Consider the following 13633-nt stretch of genomic DNA (forward strand, 5'->3'; position numbering starts at 1 on the left):
TCCCCCTCCCCCTCCCCACTTCTCCCTCCACTCCTCCCTCCTCCTCCCTCCACTCCTCCCCCTCCTCCCTCCCCCCTCCTTCCCCCCTCCTTCCCCCCTCACTCTCCCCTCCTCTTCCTCCCCCCTCACTCCCCTCCTCTTCCTCCCCCCTCACTCCCCCTCCTCTTCCTCCCCCCTCACTCCCCCTCCTCTTCCTCCCCCCTCACTCCCCCTCCTCTTCCTCCCCCCTCCTCTTCCTCCCCCCTCCTCTTCCTCCCCCTCTTATTCCCCCCTCCTCTACTCCCCCTCCTCTTACTCCCCCTCCTCTTCCTCCCCCCTCCTCTTCCTCTCCCTCCCCCCCCCCTTCCTCCCTCCACCCCTCACTGTCAGAAACACAGAGACACTGACAGATAGAAAGAGACACACTGGCCGGGGGGGTGGGGGGGTGGGGTGGGGCAAGCTGTTGGAGGGCTCCCGGTGCTGCAGTCGGTGAGTAGAAACTTAATTTTTTATTTCTTGATTTTTGTGCGTTTTTTTATTGTTTACTTTTTAATTTTTTTGATTGATTTATTGATCATATTTATTATTGATGATGGTGCTTTATTTGTAAAAGTGACATGTTTCATGTTTGTAAACTTCCCTTCCCCCCCCCCCCCCCCCCATCGTTCCCTACGCCTGATTTCTAAGTGTAGGCAAGGTTTTTCTGAGCGTACAAAAATCTATATTTACTCCATTCTTAGTTAGCTTGGAGTAAGTTTTCGCTGCCTAAACTTGCAAAACAGGCGTAAGTGGCTGGACACGCCCCCTTTTGAACAAAAAAAATCTGTTCTAAAATGGAACTATTCTAACTCACTAGAACTGGAGCAAACGAAATGCCGAGAATTGCAATTTCTAAGGTGCTCCATTCTAAGCTAGTTGCTCCAAAAAAATAGGAGCAACTCAGGCCGAAACTTGACCGCATAGAACTGGGATCTTGATTGTTCCGCTAAATTTACAGTTTGTTCGCTTTTGTTGTGAATTTTGTTCTCCCAGTGTCGGTAATGAGCACTCCCTGATCAGATATAGCGAGGTTATATATGTGCCTTAGCGAAGCATCAGAATAGTGCTGGTGTAGGAATTGGAAAAATGTTGCACTGGTTTTTGTACCAGTGCAGCATTTTTCTATTTCCCATACCTGTTAATCCTGTGGTGTCTCTGCAAGGCCCATGCACTGTTCTTTCCCCTTCACATTGGATACTGTGTTCCACTCTTATGTCCGGGACAAAATGTGGTAGAGTTTGTTTGCTGTAAGATTGTTCTCCAGGGGTTAATGTTTCAGTCTGACTGAATGGTAGCACTTGCACCTCCAAATCAGAAGGTTGTGGGCTTATGCACCACTACAGAATTTAAGCATATAATCTAGGCTCAAGTTATCGATTTGTACCAAATTAGTAGTAGTTTTGTGCTATTGGCCAATGCCAACTTGGAACTAGAATTTCTCTTTAATAAGTCAGTTGTTGTGCTATAGTCACACACTTAACTCTTCGAAAACATTTAAGGTTGTAGTCATGGGATCTTTGATTATTCTCTTAGAATCATAGAATGGTTACAGTATAGAGGAGGCTATTCGTCCTGTTGAGCCCATGTTGATTCTCTGCAAGGGCACTTCAGCTAGTCACACACCTTTGCCCTTTCCCCGTAGCCCTGTAAATGTTTTTTCCTTCAGGTACTTAATCCAATTCCCTTCTGAAATTCAAGATTGAATCAGCCTCCACCCCCCCTTTCAGGCAGTGCATTCCACATCATAATCACACACTGCGTACCCAAAAAAACTTTCCTCATGTCGCCTTTGGTTTTTCTGCCAATCACCTTAAATCTGTATCCTGTGGTTCTCGATCCATCCGCCAACAGGAACAGTTTCTCTCTCATCTTTCTCTCATGTGAGGAAAAGAGTGTTTGAAGACGAGGATCTCAAACCCGGCACCAAGCTCATGATCAACAGAGCAGTAGTGATACCCGCCCTCCTATATGTTTCAGAGACATGGACTATGTGCAGTAGGCACCTCCAAACACTGGAAAAATACTAGCAACACTGCCTCCGCAAAATCCTGCAATTTCATTGGTAGGATAGGCGCACCAACATCAGCATTCTCTCTCAGGCCAACATCCCCAGCATTGAGGCATTGACCACGCTCAGTCAGCTTCAATGGGTAGGCCACATTGTCCGCATGCTCAATACTAGACTCGCAAAACAAGCACTCTACTCCGAGCTGTGTCACGACAGGCAAGCCCCAGGAGGGCAGAGAAAACACTTCAAGGATACCCTTAAATCCTCCTCGAAAAAATGCAACATCCCCACCAACTCTTGGGAATCCCTGGCCCAAGACCGTTCAACATGGAGGAGAAGAATACGAGAAGGCGCCGAACACTTTCAGTCTCTTCGCCGGGAGCACACAGAAGCCAAGTACAAACAGCAGAAGGAGCGTATGACAAATCAAGCACCCCATCCACCCATCCTTCCAACCACCATCTGCCTCACCTGTGACAGAGACTGTAGATCCCATCTCATCAGTCGCCTTAGAACTAATTTTAGTGTGGAAGCAAGTCATCCTCGACTCCAGGGGACTGCCTAAGAAGAAGACTCTGTGTTGAACCCTCATGATTTTGAACACCTTTATTAAATCTCCTCTCAACCTTCTCTGCTCTAAGGAGAACAACCCCAACTTCTCCAGTCTATCCACATAACTGAAGTCGCTCATCCCTGGAACCACTCTTTTAAATCTTTTCTGCACCCTCTCTGAGGCCTTCACATCCTTTCCAAGTGTAGTGTCCAGAATTGGATACAGTACTCCAGTTGAGGCCAAAAAATGTTTTATACAGGTCCATCATTAGTTCCTTGCTTTTGTACTCTTTGCTTCTATTTATAAAGCCCAGGATCCTGTCTGCTTTTTCAACTGCTTTCACAACCTGCTCTGCCACCTTCAAAGATTTGTGCACCTATACCCCCCAGGTGTCTCTGATCCTGCACCCCCTTTAGAATTGTACCTTTAGTTTATATTGCCTCTCCTTGCTCTTCCCACCAAAATATATCATTTTGCACTTTTCTGCATTAAATTTCATCTGCCACATATCCGCTTATTCCACCAGCCTGTCTTCTTGAAATCTATCACTATCCTCCTCGCTGTTCACTATACTTCCAAGTTTTGTGTCATATGCAAATTTTGAAATTGTGCCCTGTACACCCAAATCCAACTCATTAATATATATCAAGAAAAGCAGTGATCCAAGTACCGACCTCTGGGGAACACCACTGTATACCTTCCTCCAGTCCGAATAACGCTGCTCTCTGTTTCCAGCCACTTAGCCAATTTCCATGCTGCCAGTGTCCCTTTCATTCTATGGGCTTCAAATTTGCTGGCAAGCCAATTATGTGACACTTTATCAAATGCCTTTTGAAAATCCATGTACACCACATCAAATGCATTGCCCTCATCAACCCTCTTTTTGCCTGATAAAAAATACTCAATCAGGTTAGTTAAACACGATTTGCCTTTAACACAACCGTGCTGGCTTTCCTTAATTAATCCACACTTATCCAAGAGACTGTTAATTTTGTCCCGGATTACCACTTCTAAAAGCTTCCCCACCACCGAGGTTAAATTGACTGGCCTGTAGTTGCTGGATTTATCCTTGCACCCTTTTTTGAATAAGGGTGTAATATTTGCAATTCTAGTCCTCTGGCACCATCCCCATATCTAAAGAGGGTTGGAAGTTTATGGCCAGTACCTCTGCAGTTTCTACCTTTGCTTCCCTCGGTATCCTAGGATGCATCCCATCCAGTCCTGGTGACTTATCTACTTTATGTACAGCCAGCTTTTCTAGTACCTCCCCTTTATCAATTTTTAGCCCATCCAGTATTTCAACTACCTCCTCTTTCATTATGACTTTGGCAGCACCTTCTTCTTCCTTGGTAAAGACAGATGCAAAGTACTCAGTTGGTACCTCAGCCATGCCCTCTGCCTCCATGTGATGGTCTCCTTTTTGGTCCCTGATCAGCCACACCCCTCTTACTACCCGTTTACTATTTATATGCCTATAGAAAACTTTTGGATTCCCTTTTATGTTACCTGACAGTCTATTCTCGTAACCTTCTCTTTGCCCCTCTTATTTCCTTTTTCACTTCCCCTCTTAACTTTCGATATTCAGCCTGGTTCTCACTTGTTTTCTCAACCTGACATCTGCCATACACCCCTTTTTTCTGCTTCATCTTACTCTCTATCTCTTTCCTCATCCAGGGAGCTCTGGCTTTTATTGCCCTACCTTTCCCCCTTGTAGGAATGTACCTCGACTGTATCCGAACCATCTCCTCTTTAAAGGCAGCCCATTGTTCGATTACAGTTTTGTCTGTTAGTCTTTGATTCCAAATTACCTGGGCCAGATCTGTTCTCAGCCCACTGAAATTGGCCCTCCTCCAATTAAGTATTTCTACTCTAGATCACACCTTGTCATTTTCCGGAGCTAATCTAAACCTTATGATACTATGATCACTGTTCCCTAAATGTTCCCCTAATGGCACTTGCTCCACTTGACCCACCTTATTCCCCAGAACCAGATCCAGCAATGCTTCGTTCCTCGTTGGGCCAGAAACGTGCTGATCAAGAAAGTTCTCTTGAACACACTTCAGAAATTCTTCCCCCTCTCTGCCCTTTACACTATTATTATCCCAGTCTATATTAGGATAATTGAAGTCCCCCATTATCACTACTCTATATATCTTGCACATCTGTAATTTCCTTGCAAATTTTCTCCTCTGTATCCTTCCCACTAGTTTCTGGCCATTTAATAAGATCATGGCTGATCTGATCATTGACTCAGCACCAATTTCCTGCCAGTCCACATCACCCTTTATTCACTTACCACTCAAAAATCTGTCTATCTCCGCCTTAAATATATTCAATGACCCAGCCTCCACAGTTCTCTGGGGCAGAGAATTCCATAGATTTACAACCCTCTGAGAGAAGAAGTTCCTCCTCATCTCAGTTTTAAATGGGCGGCCCCTTATTCTGAGATTCTGTCCCCTAGTTTTAGTTTCTCCTATGAGTGGAAATATCCTCTCTGCATCAACCTTGTCGAGCCCCCTCATTATCTTATATGTTTCGATAAGATCACCTGTTATTCTTCTGAACTCCAATGAGTATAGGCCCAACCAACTCAACCTATCTTCATAAGTCAACCCCCTCATCTCCGGAAACAACTTAGTAAACCTTCTCTGAACAGCCTCCAATGCAAGTATATCCTTCCTTAAATACGGAGACCAAAAGTGCATGCATTACTCCAGGTGTGGCCTTACCAATACCCTGTATAGTTGTAGCAGGGCTCCTCTGCTTTTATACTCTAACCTCCTTGCAATAAAGGCCAACATTCCATTTGCCTTCCTGATTAATTGCTGTACCTGCATACTAACTTTTTGTGTTTCATGCACAAGGATCCCCAGGTCCCTCTTGTACTGCAGCACTTGCAATTTTTCTCCATTTAAATTATAATTTGCTTTTCTATTTTTTCTGCCAAAGTGGATAACCTCACATTTTCCCACATTATACTCCATCTGCCAAATTTTTGCCCACTCACTTAACCTGTCTATATCCCCTTGTAGATGTTGTGTGTCCTCCTCACAATTTGCTTTCCCAACCATCTTTGTATCATCAGAAAACTTGGCTACATTTCACTCGGTCCCTTCATCCAAGTCATGAATATAGATTGTAAATATTTGAGGGCCCAGCACCGATCCCTGCGGCACCCCACTAGTCACTGTTTGCCAACCGGGAAATGACCCATTTATCCCGACTCTCTGTTTTCTGTTAGTTAGCCAATCCTCTATCCATGCTAATATATTACCTCCAACCCCATGAACTTTTATCTTGTGCAGTAACCTTTTATGTGACACCCTATCGAATGCCTTCTGGAAATCTAAATACACCACATCCATTGGTTCTCCCTTATCCACCCTGCTCGTTACATCCTCCAAGAACTCCAGCAACATGATTTCCCTTTCATATAACCATGCTGACTCTGCTTGATTGAATTATGCTTTTTCAAATGTCCCGCTATTGCTTCCTTAATAATGGACTCCAGCATTTTCCAAACGCCAAATGTTAGGCTAACTGTTCTATCGTTTCCTGCTTTTTGTCTGCCTCCTTTTTTAAATAGGGGCATTATATTTGCAGTTTCCAATCTGCTGGGACCACCCCAGAATCCAGGGAATTTTGGTAGATTGTAACCAGTGCATCCACTATCTCTGCAGCCACTTCTTTTAAGACCTTAGGATGTAAGCCATCAGGTCCAGGGGACTTGTCCGCCTTTGATCCCATTATATTACCGAGTACTACTTCATTAGTGATAGTGATTGTATTAAGTTCCTCCCTCGCTATAGCTCCTTGATTATCCACTATTGGGATGTTTTTAGTGTCTTCTACCGTGAACACCGATACAAAATATTTGTTCAATGTCTCTGCCATTTCCCTGTTCTCCATTATTAATTCCCCAGTCTCATCCTCTAGGGGACCAACATTTACTCTTTTCCTTTTTATGAATCTGTAGAAACTCTTACTATCTGTATTTATATTTTGTGCTAGTTTACTTTCATAACCTATCTTCTCTCTCGTTCTTTACAGGCTTCAAAAAGTTTCCCAATCCTCTGGCCTCGCACTAGTCTTGGCCACATTGTAAGCCCTTGTTTTCAATTTGATACCATGCCTTATTTCCTTAGTTAGCCACAGATGGGTATCCCTTCTCTTACAGTCTTTCCCTCTCATTGGAATATATTTTTGTTGCGAGTTATGAACTATCTCCTTAAATGTCTGCTACTGCTCATCAACCGTCCCATACTTTAATCTATTTCCCCAGTCCACTTTAGCCAACTATGCCCTCATACCTTTGTAGTCTCCTTTATTCAAGCTTAGGACATTGGTTTGAGAGCCAATTTTCTCCCCTTCCAACTGAATTTGAAATTCAACCATGTTATGGTCACTCATTCCTAGAGATCCTTTACTATGAGATCATTTATTAATCCTGTCTCACTACACAGTACCAGATCGATGATAGTCTGCTCCTTGGTTGTTTCCGCAATGTACAGTTCAAGGAAACTATCCCGGATATACACTTCCTCAAGACTACCCTGGCCAATTTGCTTTGTCCAATCAATATGAAGGTTATAATCTCCCATGATTATTGCTGTTCCTTTTTTACAACCCTCCATTATTTCTTGATTTGTACTCCGTCCAACAGTGTAGCTACTGTTAGGGGGGGGCCTATAGACTACACCCACCAGTGACTTTTTCCCCTTATTCTCATCTCCACCCAAACTGATTCAACATCTTGATCTTCTGAGCCAATATCGTTTCTCACAAACACACGAATCTCATCCTTTATTAACAGTGCTACCACACCTTTTCCTTTCTGTCTGTCCTTGCAAATTGTCAAATACCCCTGAATATTTAGTTCCCAGCCTTGGCCACCTTGCAACCACCAGATCATACCCTTTTGTATCTATTTGTGCCGTCAACTCATCTATTTTGTTATGACTGTTACGTGCATTCAGATGAAGAGCTTTAAAATTTATTTTTTTAACCATTTTTTCCTGCTTTGACCCCACTTTCTAATTCACCTTTATGTTTATACATTCTGTCCCTTCCTGGTACGCTCTGGTTTTCATTTCCCCCAGTGCTACCCTGCTCTATTGACTTCTCCTTATTCTTTGACTTTTTAAATTTTCGCTCACATGAATCCTCCCCCCCACTAATTAGTTTAAAGTCCTCTCTACAGCTTTAAAGTAGTGTAATAGCACCTCCTGTTGTTTCTTAACTTTAACCAAATAAAACCTGTCCTTGACCCTTCCAGGACACCCTCTCCCTCCAGCACAGTAACATTCTCCTTAACCAATACTGCCACTCCACCTACTTTCTTTCCTTCCCTATCTTTCCTGAACACCTTATATCCAGGAATATTTAGAGCCAGGTCTCAGTTATCGCCACAACATCATACTCCCATGTCGCTATTTGCACTTGCAGCTCACGAAACTTATTCACCACTCTTTGTGCATTTACACACATGCACTGTTAAACCTATCTTCGACCTTCTTGTATTCTCTTATTCTGACCCCACATAATACCTTACTAGTTCTTATTCTAGTGCTATCTGTCTCTGCCAATCCTTTGTGTTCTTTGTTTCTCCTTTCTAATGCTACATCCTGGTGCCTATCCCCCTGCCAAATGTTATGAACTCTAATTAATTTTAACATAACTATTTTTAATCCTTTTATAATAAAAATTGACTTTTTTACTAAGTAAAGGGATATGGGTGAAAGGCAGGTAAATGGAGTTGAGGTACAGGATAGCCATGATCTCAGTGAATGGTTGAACAGGCTTGAGGGACTGAATGGCCTACTCCTGTTTCTATGTTCTTGTATATGTTTCTTGGTTTAGTGAAATGATCTGGAATGAATGAGAAATCAAAGTTGACAATGAAAATTGGCAAATTTTCTAGACTAAATTCATATCAGAACTTTAGATTTATAATTTGTGCTGCAGTTGTTTATTTTGGGCTTGAAAGAACGGTCCAGTAAATATTTCAAATTGTTTTTATCAGTCAATATTATTTAATCAGAACTTGTTAAATAAACTATTTTGTCAGATTAATTGAATTTTGGAACCTCAATTCCACAACTATGATTTGTTGTGTATCATGTTATACCAGCAGTATCTATAAAGGAACTGGCATTCATTGTTGCTCAATCAACTTTTAATAAAAAATATATTCCCTGTTTTGCTTGGCATTGAGCCCTCCTCATTCTCAGGTTTTGGCCACCATTTTGAGAATCTCCACAGTGGCGGTGAAAAATAAAATTCCTGGGCATCTTAGCCTAATATAGAATGTGTTCAGTTGTCAAGCTATGATGAGGTTTTAGCTCTGTGACTTTGTATAAGGCATTGTTTCAAAATATAAGATATTTGGTAAAATCAGTTTTGGCTGCTGTACAAAATTGTACCGTGCAAAGTAGATCTGTAGACTGTCTGAACTCCTTTTTTTGTCTTTATATACAGTCAAACAGCTTAGCTCCATGAATCATTCCAGTAATATGTTCAATTGCATGAGACGAGATGGCCCATGAATTTCTTTCTTCACACAAGGAGATTTTCAAGATGGTGGCCACTTACATCTGCAGTGGTGAGATACTTCTGCCCTTGTAATATTTTTAATTATGGAAAGATTTTTTTTAAAAACTCATTAAATATGTACTGGAATGTTACTTTCCAGTAATCAGCTGTAGATTAAATTTCAGAATCTTGCAATGGTTGTATAATGTGTTAATATAATGGAGCACCATGGCTATTGACATCTGCTTGTCCCCCAGGGGAGAGGGAAGGGAATGGAAGAAAGATTGATAAGCGCTCTCCCAAAAATTTTCGCATATATTTTATACAATGTAATGGACGGGAGGGAATCATTATGAATAATATAATTTAATCCCTAGATTTGGATGTCATAAATCACTTAAGCTTTGCTCTCATTTTGTCTTCTGAATTATGTGATTAGGCTGTAATCATTCCCACTTGTCCATTACATTCACTTTTTCTCTCCCCCTCTCATATATATATATATATATATATATAGGTAGTTCTCCATTAAGTGTTCAGCTTGATCACAACCATGAATGTACATTTAATCTGCAACATCCTGATATTTAATAAAACTCTGAAAAATTATCTGATCAGCCCTTTTTACATATAGTTGAATAAAATCAAAATGTAAATTATTTCATGAATTCTACATGTATAATTGTACAGGCGATCAGGTAGAAAGAATAATGCCAGTCCTTTTTAAAAAACATTAGACTATTAAATTGTTGAAATCAATGCCAATGATATTGTCTCATGAGGATTACATGAAATGAATCTTATGATCTCTATAAGTAGTATCTTTATAGGTGTGGAATAGATGCTGAAAACAGAATAGCCAAGTGAGCATCTGCAAATTTTGTTACTGAAGGACCTGGAATGGTATCACAACTGATTATCTTCTGCAATCATTAGTGTGCACCCTGGTTCTAGAGCACATGGGCAGTCAGCATCAGTGCTGACACTTACTGCTGGCACATAAGCTGACCACAACAGATTAAAACTGAAATTGTATATATAATCACAAGATATGTATCGTTAATCAATACAAGAAAATATCTTCTAATGGACTAGAATTCCGACACATTTGCAACCATTTTTCCGCCTGGGCGAAGTAGAATTTTTTTTTGACGCTAAACGAATTGCTCAACATTTTGCACCCGGGCAGAAATTTCGGTATTGGTTTTGTGCCGGCGCAAAAACTTATCACCCACTCAATTTTTTAAGTGCTTTGATGACATCAATCGGCGTGCAACACTGCACTATCGCCCCCAGGCGTAAAATTTGCCGATATTGCCCATTTTATCATCCGCCCGGAAAAAATATTTGGACCCAGGGCATACCCAGCGCAAACGGCGCCATCTTGAAAATGGAGCAGAAGTTCAGTGCATAAAAGGATTTGGAGAAGGAAAGCTGCATTTTACACAGTGAAGTTTTATGTTGGTTTATAATTTGTTTTAAAGGATGTTTAAGGACATTTTTTTTAAATGGGGGCTATACTATGTCAGCCATTATTCCTGGTTGCTTTTTCTAGCTGGAAGAAGGCATATTGTTGAGCATTTTGAGTGTAATCGAAGAGCTCGCAGACTTATGGAATGGTGGCCTTACCCCCCCCCCACGAATTTACAGGGAACAACGCTCATACCTGCAGCTCTCTGAGGCATTAGAAGGCTGCGCTTCCAAAAAGAGGTGGTCACCGAGATATGCCAGCTCATAAACGCAGACCTACAGCCTACCGGTGGCAACAGGACTGCACTGCCCGTGGAGGTGAAGGTGACTGCAGCACTTGTCTTCTATGCCTCTGGCTCCTTTCAGGCATCAACAGGGGATGTATGCTCCATCCCGCAGTACACTACACATCGCTGTATTCGCCAGGTGACTACTGCACTGGACGCACGCAGGATGGACTTCATAAAGTTCCTAATGACCAAGGAGGCACAGAATGAGAGGGCTGTAGGTTTTGGACGAATTGCTGGCTTCCCCCAGGTTCAAGATACCATTGATTGTTGTACGCACTTCGCCCTTTACTCAATCCAGAGGTTTACCGAATCCGAACGGGATTCCACTCCTTGAACGTACAGATCGTCTGCGACCATACTCAGCGCATCATGGCAGTAAATGCCCAATATCAAGGGAGCATCCATGATGCTTTCATCTTGAGTGAGAGCAGTGTCTCATGCCTGTTTGAGTATCAGCCACAAGGCCAGAGCTGGATGCTGGGGGATAAAGGTTACGGCCTCGCCACCTGGCTCATGACCCCCCTCCGGAACCCTCAGACACAAGCCGAGCATTGCTATAATGACAGCCAAATAGCCACATGCAACAGCATCAAAAAGATAATTTGGAGTGCTCAAGCAGCGCTTCCGATGCCTGGACCACTCTGGAGGCTGCCTGCATTACTCCCATCAGCAGGTCTCTGAGTATGCTGCATGCTGCACAACCTAACCTCATGAGGGAACAGGATTTGCCACTGGGGACTTCGGGACCACCTCAGGATAGAGGTGGGGAAGAGGAGGATAAGGAGCCTGGCTAGGAACCTACCCCCACCACCACCACCACAGGAGAGGCCTCGTGGAGCTTTCGCCACTGTAAAAGCCTTACATCAGCAGCTCATAATTCAATGCTTTGACCGTTGCCTGGCCCACCATGTTGACTATTGCCCCTCTTATTCTGCAAATGAGACACTACACAGGAATGGTTATAGAAGCATAGAAAATAGGTGCAGGAGTAGATCATGGTGTACAAAATAATTTATTAAACATTCAGTAACTTGAATAAGATTTAACAAACATTTCAAAATTGGATTAACATTTATTAAACATTATTGTAAATTGGGAAACTTTAAAAGCTTTTATAACATAGCAACAACAACCCCTGCACCGGACGTCTTTTATCTCCGGTCCCTCCTCCCCCCACCCCACCGTAACCTCCCTTCATCACGTCATGACCCTACCCAAGGTGGCACCATGACGTCAGGCAGCAAGGCGGCCAGAGTCCTGCTGTATTAGGGGGAGAGACAATGGAGACACCATGTGTGGATCCATGGAGAAGCTCGGGGTATGGAAGGCCTGGCTTCTGAGTGGCGAGCCTCTTGCTCGGCCTCGCCACTCATAGGTGCTGTGGATCTGGGTGTGACCCTGGGGACTGTAGTGTCAAAGATGGAGACCATCAATTGCACTTGGGCATTGACAGCCTCGGAGGTTTCGCGGCTCACACCGACAATCTGCGACCCGAGCTCCGTCATGTTCGCGGATAGTGCCGCAATGCTCATGGGAATCCTACCCAATACCTCGAGGAGCTGTCGGGTGAGCTGGACGTTCTCCCTGGACAGTCCCACCATGTCCAGGTGTGTGTCTGCCTGTCTGTCAGCAGACCGGCTTTGTCGACTCACCCTCCGGAGAGACAGGATTCAACCCCAGTAGTGCGTTGCTGCACGCCACTTGTACTCGGGGCCTCGGATGGCTCAAAGCCCGAGAATGTTTGTTCCTCGGACGAGCCGCTGGCCGGACCAAAAGGTGGTGTCAAGTGCACCGGTCTCCCCACCCCTCCCTGGAATAGGTTGATCGGTATGCTCCTCTTGTGGATGTTCCTCGTCCTTGGCCTCGCCCTCTTCTCCCCCCCCCCCCCGCTCCTCCACTCCCACATGACGGGCTGAGATGGAGGCTTCCATTGGAGGATGTGGCGCATGCGACTCTTCATCTGGAAATAGAAAACAGCAGACAAGTTGTTAGCAGCAGGGAAGGGGGAAGGGTGACATGAGTAAGGTCGCATAGCACAGGCACATTTGAAGGACCGCCGCTACTTCATTATATGTAGTTCAGAGACACTGCATCACATTGCCCCAAACCTAGTCCACAGACACTACATTACATTGCCCCAACCCAGCCCGGGGATTTTGCAGGACTTAGCCTCACTTTCGAATGGGGGCTCAGCACCCCACGGGCAGTTGCCCTCCCTGAGGCACCGATCAGACTGGCCACTCGCTTCTCCAGATCTGTCAGAGGCATGGCTCTCAGTCCACTGCTGCCTGTCCGTCACTGCTCCCTCAGTTGTGGGACATCTTTCCCTGCAAAGATGACAACAGGAATGGTTACCGGAGGGTCCATCTGCTTTTGTGACACACACAGATAGCCTCAGAGCACTTAAACCATACTGTGTGCATTTAATGCAGTCCTCTGTTTAATGGCCCTGGAAGTTGCACGTGGTTCATGAGGAAGACATCGAAGTGCAGGAACATCTTTTAAAATCTCAGAAATAAGGTGCAACACTAAGCCTACATTTACCAACATGTATCAGATTTATAATTTAAGTAATGAAGGAGTGCATCAATAAAAATATTACTTTGATGATCCTGCTATGGTCATTGAACCTCTTGCAGCACTGGGTGTGGGTCCTTCTGATGTCATAAATACAAGACACCTCCTCAGCGATGCTGGTCCAAATATGCCAAAAAATTGCTGGGAGGGGTTTACCTGCACCCCGCCTATTTAAATCCCCCCATC

The 13633-nt window shown here is 43.8% G+C and overlaps 1 protein-coding gene across 2 annotated transcripts in view; it reads left to right on the plus strand.

The window, feature by feature from the left end:
• zbtb20 (zinc finger and BTB domain containing 20) overlaps window positions 1–13633 on the plus strand; it is a 392419-nt gene that overhangs the window by 367618 nt on the left and 11168 nt on the right. The window lies entirely within an intron of this gene.

Source organism: Pristiophorus japonicus, chromosome 11 (assembly GCF_044704955.1).
Source record: "Pristiophorus japonicus isolate sPriJap1 chromosome 11, sPriJap1.hap1, whole genome shotgun sequence".
Lineage (NCBI taxonomy): Eukaryota > Metazoa > Chordata > Chondrichthyes > Pristiophoridae > Pristiophorus > Pristiophorus japonicus.